At 31.9% G+C, this 9,973-nt stretch overlaps 1 pseudogene; it reads left to right on the top strand.

Moving 5' to 3' along the window:
- Positions 1-965: 965 nt before the first annotated feature.
- LOC133814419 (potassium transporter 11-like) lies at positions 966-7,542 on the top strand (annotated as a pseudogene).
- Positions 7,543-9,973: the final 2,431 nt, after the last annotated feature.

Below are 9,973 nucleotides of genomic sequence, written 5' to 3'. Positions count from 1 at the left end.
CAGCTTCTCTTTCTTTCTCTTTTTTTTTTTCGTCTACACAACCAAGCAGAGCATCGCTCAACAACCCTTTTATTCAAACTTCACTATTTATTCTTCTATGTCGTCTAAAATTATGAAAAACCCGAAGAACCATTCTTTCAGGATCTGGGTTTTCACTTCCTCGCCTTTTTTCTTCATGGGTATGTCAATTTCTTTACTGGGCTTTCGTTTTTTTTCCATCTTCTTTATTGTGTTTTCTTGATCTTTTGTGCTCTGATGTGTTATGTATAGCTTTAGGTGAAACCCATTTGGGAATTTCACTGTTCAGGTTACATTTTTTTCTTTCCTTTCTTTACAGCGTCACTGCATTTTTAAGCTCTTCAGTTTTTTTTTTTGGTTGAGTTTTTTTGAAATTGGACCAAGAAGTCTTGGGGGTTCTTAAAAGGTTCCAAGATTTGGTTTAGCTTTTCAAAAAATGTGAGGAATTTTTTTATAGGTGAAAATAATTTCATTTTAATTTTGGAGCTGAGAAATTTTCATATTTGGCATCTTGATGCTTTCCATTCCTTAATTCCATTAGATTTATTCTTTATTTGCTTGATCAGCCAATTTATGGTGTTACCTTTATTCAAGCTTATTGAATGCTAGTAAATTCCATGTCTTTATCATTTATTGACCATCATGAGTATTTACAATTTCTAAAGGTATGGTTGATTATTTTTGTCCAATATTTACATTATCAATCCTTTTATGCTGTAATTTACCTTGGTCTGTATGTTGAACAAGGAAAATCTCCATATTATTTTTTTATAGGTTAACATTTAGCTCAAAGCTGTTCCTTTAACCCTATTGATTTGAACTTGTTGAGTTTTATGGCTTTCAATATATGTAGAAAGCTGATGGCACAACCGAAGTATTGATGAAGAAAAAAACTTAGAGGTGAATTGGTTGAACGCTAAGGAATAGTTTGAATGATCAAGTTGAAAATGGCTACAAATATGACGACTAATCAAGGTCCTGATAGAAATGGTACTGTGTGGACTATAGATCAGAAGCTTGATCAACCCATGGACGAAGAGGCTAGAAAACTTAAAAACATGTACACAGAAAAGGTATACTTGTTTCTTGTTCTTGGAGATCTCTTTCTCTTAGTCTTTCATCCTTTTGAAATACCTATCAAAGTCAAACTCATGATACCTGGCAAAATGTTTACTTCAAAAGCTTTGGATTTTTCTCACAATATGGGAAATCGTCAAAATGGATATTACCGATATAGAAGGGATTGCTGCAATATAGTTGTATGCTTGTGCTCAGGGTAGATTACAATTCTCTAGGCCCTATTTTAATTTCCTGTGGGATGTATTCTGAAAATGGCGGGCAATGAGATTAATGAATTTGATGAAATTGAGCATATTATGATAGTTGCATGGTTCCTTTACTGAATTGTTTTTGTTTTGTTTAGAAAATATTAGCACTGATACTTCTGTATTTTTCACTTCTGAGCTAGACGTTATTTGTGCACATCTTACTTCATAGAAAGAATGTAGAAATACGCTTCTCTCAAAATTTTATTGTTGATTTGTATGTTCTACTTTAATTTGCTTGTGCGATGCATTAAAAATGGCCAGCTACTAGCCATGAGAGTAAACAAAAATTTATAGAAATTTAGCATGTGATGCTACGTATTTAGTTCCTTTGTTGATTTGGTTTTGTTCTGTCTTGTCCAGAAGCTTTCAGCAGTAATGCTTCTGCAACTTGCATTCCAGAGCCTTGGAGTGGTATATGGAGATTTAGGCACATCTCCGTTGTATGTTTTCTACAACACTTTCCCTGATGGAATTAAAGACCCAGAAGATTTGATTGGAGCTTTATCTTTGATAATATACTCGCTTACTCTTATTCCGCTTCTCAAGTAGGTGCTAATTGTTTGTAGAGCAAATGATAATGGTCAAGGTAAAGTGTTCTCAACCTGGAAAGTTGATTTGTCGAAGTTAATCTTCTAATGCTTGCATATAAATTTTATATATTTCTTGTTAAAATAAATTGAAAAATGAAGATACAAAGAAACAGGGATTATTTATGAATAGCATGATTGAAAAATGAAGATACAAAGAAACAGGGATTTAAGTATTTATGTTTCAGAGAAGAAATATGATAATCTAGATGTTGTTTATGTATTTTATGGTATTTTATAGTCGTTCTACATTTAGTGAACACTCATTTGCCGCAAGAACCAAGAGGTGGTTGGAGGGATATGCATTTATGAAGAACACAATGCTTATTCTTGTCCTTATTGGCTCTTGTATGGTAATTGGGGATGGAATTTTGACTCCAGCCATTTCAGGTCTATATTTCTTTGTTCTGATTCTCTTCAGGAGAGAGCAGAAACCCATTTTAATAACTGTTTAAGGATACCTTCACTTAATTCCTTCTAATATTTTTGTCTCTTGACCAAAATTTATAAAAAGAAATTGATATAAAATTGTTGTCCAATCATAGTACCAGCTGTCAGCTTGCTGCCTTTTACTTTTTCCCTGAAAGCTCCTTTGCTATTAAATCTGCCATATATACCATACAGCTTTTCAAGGACCACAAGAGTGACAATTTGTATAGCCATGCCCATTCTGCCCCATATACATACACTATGCCATAGGCCACCTTTCAAAGCGTTTCACTTGACTATACTTGTTGATGATCTCCTTCCTACCCTTTCAAACAAGTCAAACTTTCTTGGTTCAATTAGAAGATACTTTTTCGATTAAAAAAATGTAATGTTTATGAGATACTTAATTGTAATGTTCTTTTGCAGTGTTGTCAGCTATTGGTGGGATTAATGTTGGCCACCCCATGATAAGTAATGGTATCTACATTCATCCGAGTTTGAATATTTTCTATTATTTGGTGCAATTCTATCTTTTCCAATTCTGAAATTTATTTTGTTTCCGTGTCAGACATAGTTGTACTTGTTGCTGTTATTGTCCTAGCCATTTTGTTTAGCATTCAACCATCAAAAAAGAGTGTGGAATAGATTAAAGGTGGAAAAGAAGTTTAAAACCTGATATTTTTACTGGTCTACTGGTCTGATATTTTTACTTAATCGTTTTCAGTCATGGGGTATCCAACAAATAATAATGCCAAACAAAGATGAGTTAGTCAAAGCTCAAACTGATGGTAAATGACGATCTATCCCCGTCCGTCATATATTGACTAGCCTTCAATGTAACAAAAAATAAAAATAAAAATCGGAGGCCTCATGTTCTTTTGAACTAGCTGGCAAATTGTCACAGTTTATCCTTATGTTTAGTGAACCACTTAGATACAAAATTACCCTCTGTTTTTCTATATAGAAAAAAAAAACAGGCAATTTTGACTAGTCCATTTGGGTAGCAAACCAAAGTATGATACAAAATCATCCTGTGTTTTTCAAAATAGAAGATGGTGATCTTCTGTCAAGAAGTATTATGTGATCACATCAACCACTAGGAAAACATAATTCAGTCCAGTTATTCAAGTATTTAGAGATTGTTAAGTATAAAGAAATTCCTAGTTATGCAGTGAGAAAATATCATTCATCCTATGTATCAAGTTGTATTAAACTTTTATGACTGGCTAATTTAGCATAAGAGTTTCTCGATATGAAATATAGGTGAATGAATCCAAGGAAAATTTGTTACACATACCTAGTGATAATTTTTTTTATCCCCATCTCTATTTGGCAGTAATTCTTGATTTCTTGTTTGAATGAAAAATGTGCACCTGTGTTCTTTCTTTCTTTATTATGGTTTTCTCTCTCACTCTCACTCTCACTCTCTCTTGCCCCTAGCCCCTCTTTCCTGTGTGGTAACTTGTTGAATTTTTCAGTAATAAAAGAAATATATATATATACCTCTGGCAGCCGAGCTACTGGTTTTATCTGTTTGAGACTTCCATCATCAAACCATCAATCTTCGATTTTTATTTCTTTTCCCTCAATCAATATTTTATTATTTTATATACTCTAGATCTTTAAAAGTTAAAATATATTGGATTTGCAGTCAAGTTACTAGTTTCGTTGGTCTCTTGGATTTCAATATCAAACTACCAAATTGTAATTATCACATCTCTGCATATTAACTTCGTTAGTGATTGACATTTGTTTTGCAGTATCAAATATTAGAAAAGAGGAACGAAATGTCCTCTGAGACAATGCTGTTGCTGTGGAGCATGAAGGAGAAGTACAATAATAATTCAAGATTTAAGAACTACTTTGACACGCTGCCAGAAGAATTTCATACAGGTGCTTAAACTTGCTGTAGAATGCTTAGATGCATATATGAAATTTCATTTCAACTTGTGATTATTCTTTTAGTTTTGTTCCTTTAGGAAAAAATATGATATATGGTGTCGTTACACAATATTTTATCAAATCCATTACCACCTTAACATAAAATAATGCTAAGTATATCTCACTGCAATCTAACCCAATCCGATCCATTCAACAAACCATAAAGTTGGTTGGCTTTTTGCTCCAATTGTGCTTCTTTGGTTTCTCTTAATTGGAGGAATTGGCATATACAACATATGGAAGTATGATAGCAGCGTTTTGAAAGCTTTTTCACTTGTGTACATATACCGGTATTTTAAAAGGGGAAAGAGAGATGGTTGGACTTCTCTAGGAGGCATTATGCTTAGTTTAACAGGTAAACTAAAGTTTCTTGCAGTTGATGTGTTTCTCCTTTCCAAACCTAATTTTGGTCCATGAAACTAAAATAAAAAATCCTGACTGTTTATTCTGTACAATATACAGGAACCGAAGCTCTTTTTGCTGACCTATCCCACTTTCCAGTTTCATCTATACAAATTGCATTTACTGTAGTTGTATTTCCTTGCCTTCTTTTAGCCTACTCTGGACAAGCAGCATACCTTATGAACAATTCAGATCACATAGTTGGTGCCTTCTATCATTCTATTCCAGGTTCATTTTACTTTTAATTTTTAAAATTAAAGAACAGGAAGTCTAGGTTCTGCAATTTCGTGTTTTATCATGCAATATTAGTACAGACTCTTATCGTACTTTCTTTAGAGGCATTTAATAAAATCTTGCTTCTTGTGTTCGTCACAACACGAAGAGTACTTATCATAGGTCATTGCTCATTGAAGTTAGTTTCTCAATATTTAAATTTTGGTTCTCGCAGCCTTTAATCTCTAGAATAGTGGTAAAGGTGAAAAATGGGCGGTCTACTTGCCAACAACATTTTATTCAACAACCATAAAATCGATTTCCTTTTCATTGTCAAACAAAATTAAATTCTATGTTATCCACTAATATTGATGAAAAAAATGATTGAGTTGGGTGTTGGGAAGTGTGTGTGTGTGTGTGTTTCTAGAAAGAAAAAAACAAAGCAAAAAGGAAAAAGAAGGAAGAGAATTTATAGTATTGTAGGTTTGTACTAGTCAGCGTGCTTATAAAGATTATTTCATTATTGGTTTTGCAGATTGCATATATTGGCCAGTGTTTGTTATTGCAACTGCAGCTGCTGTGGTTGCAAGTCAGGCCACCATATCTGCAACTTTCTCATTGATCAAGCGGGCTCTTGCTCTTGGCTGTTTTCCAAGAGTCAAAAGTTGTGCATATATCTAAAAGGTTCCTGAATCAGGTTTATATTCCAGATGTAAATTGGATCCTTATGATTCTTTGCATTGCTGTGACAGCTGGGTTCAAAAATCAAAACCAAATTGGAAATGCCTCTGGTAAGTCTTTTATATGATGAATTGTGAAATATGTTGATCCATTATCCATGGGACAACATATCTCTACTAGGAAAGCAGCATATAAGTTTAACTGATTCCTTGTGTCATTTTCCCATCACAGCATAAAATATACCCTCCTGATAGTCTTAATCTATTTATAGTATTGGCGTTTGGATGGTGATTTCATACCAATGGGTATTGTGCATATATTTGTAGATCCACATGTAGCGTAAGCTTATGATTTATATGTACATATAATCATGGAGACATTTGTATATACCTTTTAGTAAAAGTGGTAGCATAAACAAAATGATTCTCTAAAAGTCCATTAAGATTTAGTGTTCTCCTTAGCCTTATTTTTTTTCCCTTGGATGCGGACTGGTCACATAACATGAATGATGTGCTTGTGCATTAGTTGCACCACATTGACAGGGTAAAGAGTCATTCAAAGGGTCATTATTTGTTTGTTTAAAATTTTCTTTTTCTTTAAGATTCTCTTCCTCATCATACCATTTTTATCTCATCACTTGACAAATATTGATGTTCTCACTTTTGCATGGATTTTTGGGTCAACCTTTTCTCTTCTCTCAAAAGGCAGTATGTTCCTAGGTGGGCCCAAATAAAAGTTATTGTCCCTGACATCTCAAATTGTTTTTTTTTTCAACATCTCTTATTGACTTGCATTAGAATCTACTTCCCCAAGCTGTATCCAGTGAAGTGATTAGAACATAACTTTTTGGAAAATCTAATTCAGACAGGGCAGCAGTATATACATGCACATCGTAGTAATCTTAATTTTGACATTTTGTTTTTGTACGTGAGAGCCATGCTAACATTTTGATTTTCCTGAAAAACGTAGGGACTGACTTCAGTAATTTGAATTCTGCATTTTACAAAAGGGACAGCTGTTGTAATAGTCATGTTGGTGACAACCTTTCTCATGATTTTAGTGATGATACTAGTGTGGTGTTGCCATTGGATTCTTGTCTTGATCTTCACTATCTTATCATTAGCAGTGGAGTGCACGCACTTCTCCGCTGTAGTCCTCAAGGTTAATCAAGGCGGGTGGGTTCCTCTCGTGATATCAGCAGTATTCTTCGCCATCATGTATATATGGCATTATGGTACCCTGAGATGCTACGAGATTGAGATGCATAATAAGATTTCAATGGCATGGATTATTGGACTTGGTCCTAGTTTAGGGCTTGTTCGTGTGCCTGGAGTAGGATATGTGTGCCGTGTGTCCCTGAATTCTATCACTTCTTTTATCTAGGAGGTATGTTTTTCAACCTGATTTGAGTATCTCTGTTTTGGTAGGGTGTTTTCATAAATCCAGCCTTCATTGAGCCATTTGGACTTACTTTAATTGAGGTGATTATTTTTAACTTTGGTTTCAGATATTGATTAATGTGAAGTCCAACATGATCTCTTTTATTTATTCTACAAAAGGGAAATAAATTACTAATACAGAAATAAAAAAGTTAAATAATGCAATTTGGTGGTGCTACTGTTTTGTGTTCTCATTAACTGGCCTTTTTTTTTTATTTGCTCATAAGCAGTTGCTTCAACTAAATTGGGGAAGATATTGAACTCCTATGCCATTTTAACTTGTTCTTTCACTGTGAATCTCTCCTATGCATTCCTAGTAAATCTAACTTGTCCGATGCAATTGTTTAAATTCTGCAGCCAGACTTGAATGTGAGGGAAAAGATACTAATCCTAATTGACACATGGCAAGAAGCCTTCGGGGGACCTCAGGGGAGATATCCTCAATACTATGCAGCATATAATGAACTGAAGTTAAACACCACACTAGGATTAGACACAAGATAGATGCAAAATAAAGTTATAATATATAATTGCATGGTCACCTGATAAAGTTATAATTAGGTAATTAACTTTTTTTATGTACTATTTCAGTTTACTATAACTTTAAGTTGAAGCATTAATTATTTAAATTTTGTTGTAGCTAAGCAAATGGACTCACAACAAAGACAAGTGCACAAAGGATGATGAATTGAAGGATGGAGCAAGTTTGGTTTACTTTTGTGTATCTTGTAATGTTTCTATTTTTCATTTTTGAAGTAAAAATTGTTCAAGATTATAAAACTTTATTATGTTATGTTTTCAAACTTAAGTTAGAACTAAGATCTCATGAAGTAGACACATTCATGGTTTGAATTAGTTATTGTTTAATGTAATACTTATAGTTTATCAATCTATTGAGAATTACATTTTATGATTAATTTTGAATTTTTTTATCAAAATACAATAATGAAAATCTTTTAATTAAAAAAAACCATATAAGTATACTTATCAAAATAAAATTTAAAATTTTATTACTATATGTTATGATTTAAAAGCATATTATAAGCGTAAAAAATCGTTATGGTTTATATAATATAACAAACTAAAAATGTTATCAAAATAATCAAATGTAAGAGTTGAAAAGTGTTATGAAAAAAATACAAGATTAAACTTCAAATTTATAATCAAAAACTCTATCTAAATGTTATTATTTGAATATTATAGCACCTAAAAATGTGTTATTGAATAGTTTAAGATAACACCGAACATAACATTAAAAAAATGTTATAGAAAAGACTGGACTTTTAATAACAGGGGCTACGTTAGCATTTTCAGAAGTGCTATCAATAGTCCCAGATAGCACTTTTTAAGTGTTATGAATACTGTTTTTTCTTGTAGTGTATCCTGAGTTTTCATGAACACTTGTTTGTGTTTATTAGATCTTTTGATTTATTCGTTAAGGTTTCTTAGTATAATGAGGCTAATGATTTTTTTGGCAGATTCAATATCATGAATCACTGGGAACATGAATTACAATAATGGAATCCATGCTTTCCTAATGGATCGAATATTGGTTCCCTTAAAGGTTAATTCTGTAACTAAATAGTTATTGAGCTCAAATTTATAATTTGATTATAGATTAATTATTCTCTAGTGAATTAATGGTACTTAAGGATAAAGTGGTAATTAGAAGGGTAAAATAGTAATCTTAACCAACTCTAATTAACGAACAAATAAAGGGAGGACATAACTACATTTATTAATTATATCAATGGACTACAAGACAAAACTCTGTAAATATAATTCTATAAATACTTAGAGTGCAATTCCATATTTATGGTGGAGTAATCATGGAACTAATAAATAAGATTATTGGATTAATGAGTTTAATTAATAATCTGGTTTATTGGAGCTTTATATTATAGGTCCATGGTTCCCAGATCACCTCTGTCCTATATTGTCAAGGGTAAGGATGTCAAAAAGAACGATTTGTAGAGAGAAAGACTTAATTGCAAAGAAGTTAATTTTCTAGGGTAATGAAATAATTATGTGATAGTTATGGAAAATTGATTAATTATGAATTAATTAATTATTTAACTATATAGTTTTTATTTTGAAAAACTATAGGTTAAAATCAATATTAATTTTGTTTGGATTAATATATAAAGAAGGATTAATAATTATCTTATTTAGAATAAGATATTTATTTATTTATTTAAAACTAAGATTTTAAGATAAAGTTAATTTTGAATAAAGTGATGTTTATTTTGGGATATATATACTGCCTTAAATATTAATTAAATAAACAAATGAAAAAATTAGGGAAACCCCTAATGTGGCTCACGCCACTCATTGTATTGCATTGTTAGTGGCGCCACACAGGATATTTCCTATCTGTTGGATTTGAATTTTGAATTTCAAATAATTTTTTCGTTAATTGTTTATATTTAATTATTCTTTTTAAATACGATTTAAATTAAATAATTAAATAAGTTTATAACTGGTCAGTTTTATTTTAATAAAATAAAAATTAATTAAATAAGTTAATTATCTATATAAACCTAATTAGAAGGTTGTTATTAAAAACATAGACTCTCTCTCAGAAACAGAAGCGATAGTTTTCCTAAACCTGGAAACTATTCAATTTATCTTCTCTCTATCAAACCTCTCTTGATCTCATGTGTTAAGTACATCTAGAGAGTCATAAATCGACCTTTTAAATCCTACGTGCCCACACACATCCTTGTGTGTTGGAGGATTGGTCTGTAAGATCAAGGTGTGAGCTTTCAAAACTTGGATAGGAAGATCGTTGATTTTATTAAAAAATATTCGAGGACACTTGATAGGCTACAAGAGGTAATCTCTAATCTGATTGTGATTTAATATATATATATATGTGTGTATAATCTTGGCTTGTATTAATAATAATTAAAAAAGGCCCATTCCCCACTGTGTA

The sequence above is a fragment of the Humulus lupulus genome, chromosome 2 (genome assembly GCF_963169125.1).
Source record: "Humulus lupulus chromosome 2, drHumLupu1.1, whole genome shotgun sequence".
Lineage (NCBI taxonomy): Eukaryota > Viridiplantae > Streptophyta > Magnoliopsida > Rosales > Cannabaceae > Humulus > Humulus lupulus.
The sequence above is the reverse complement of the archived record's forward strand: the minus strand, read 5'-3'. Positions and strand labels throughout refer to the sequence as shown.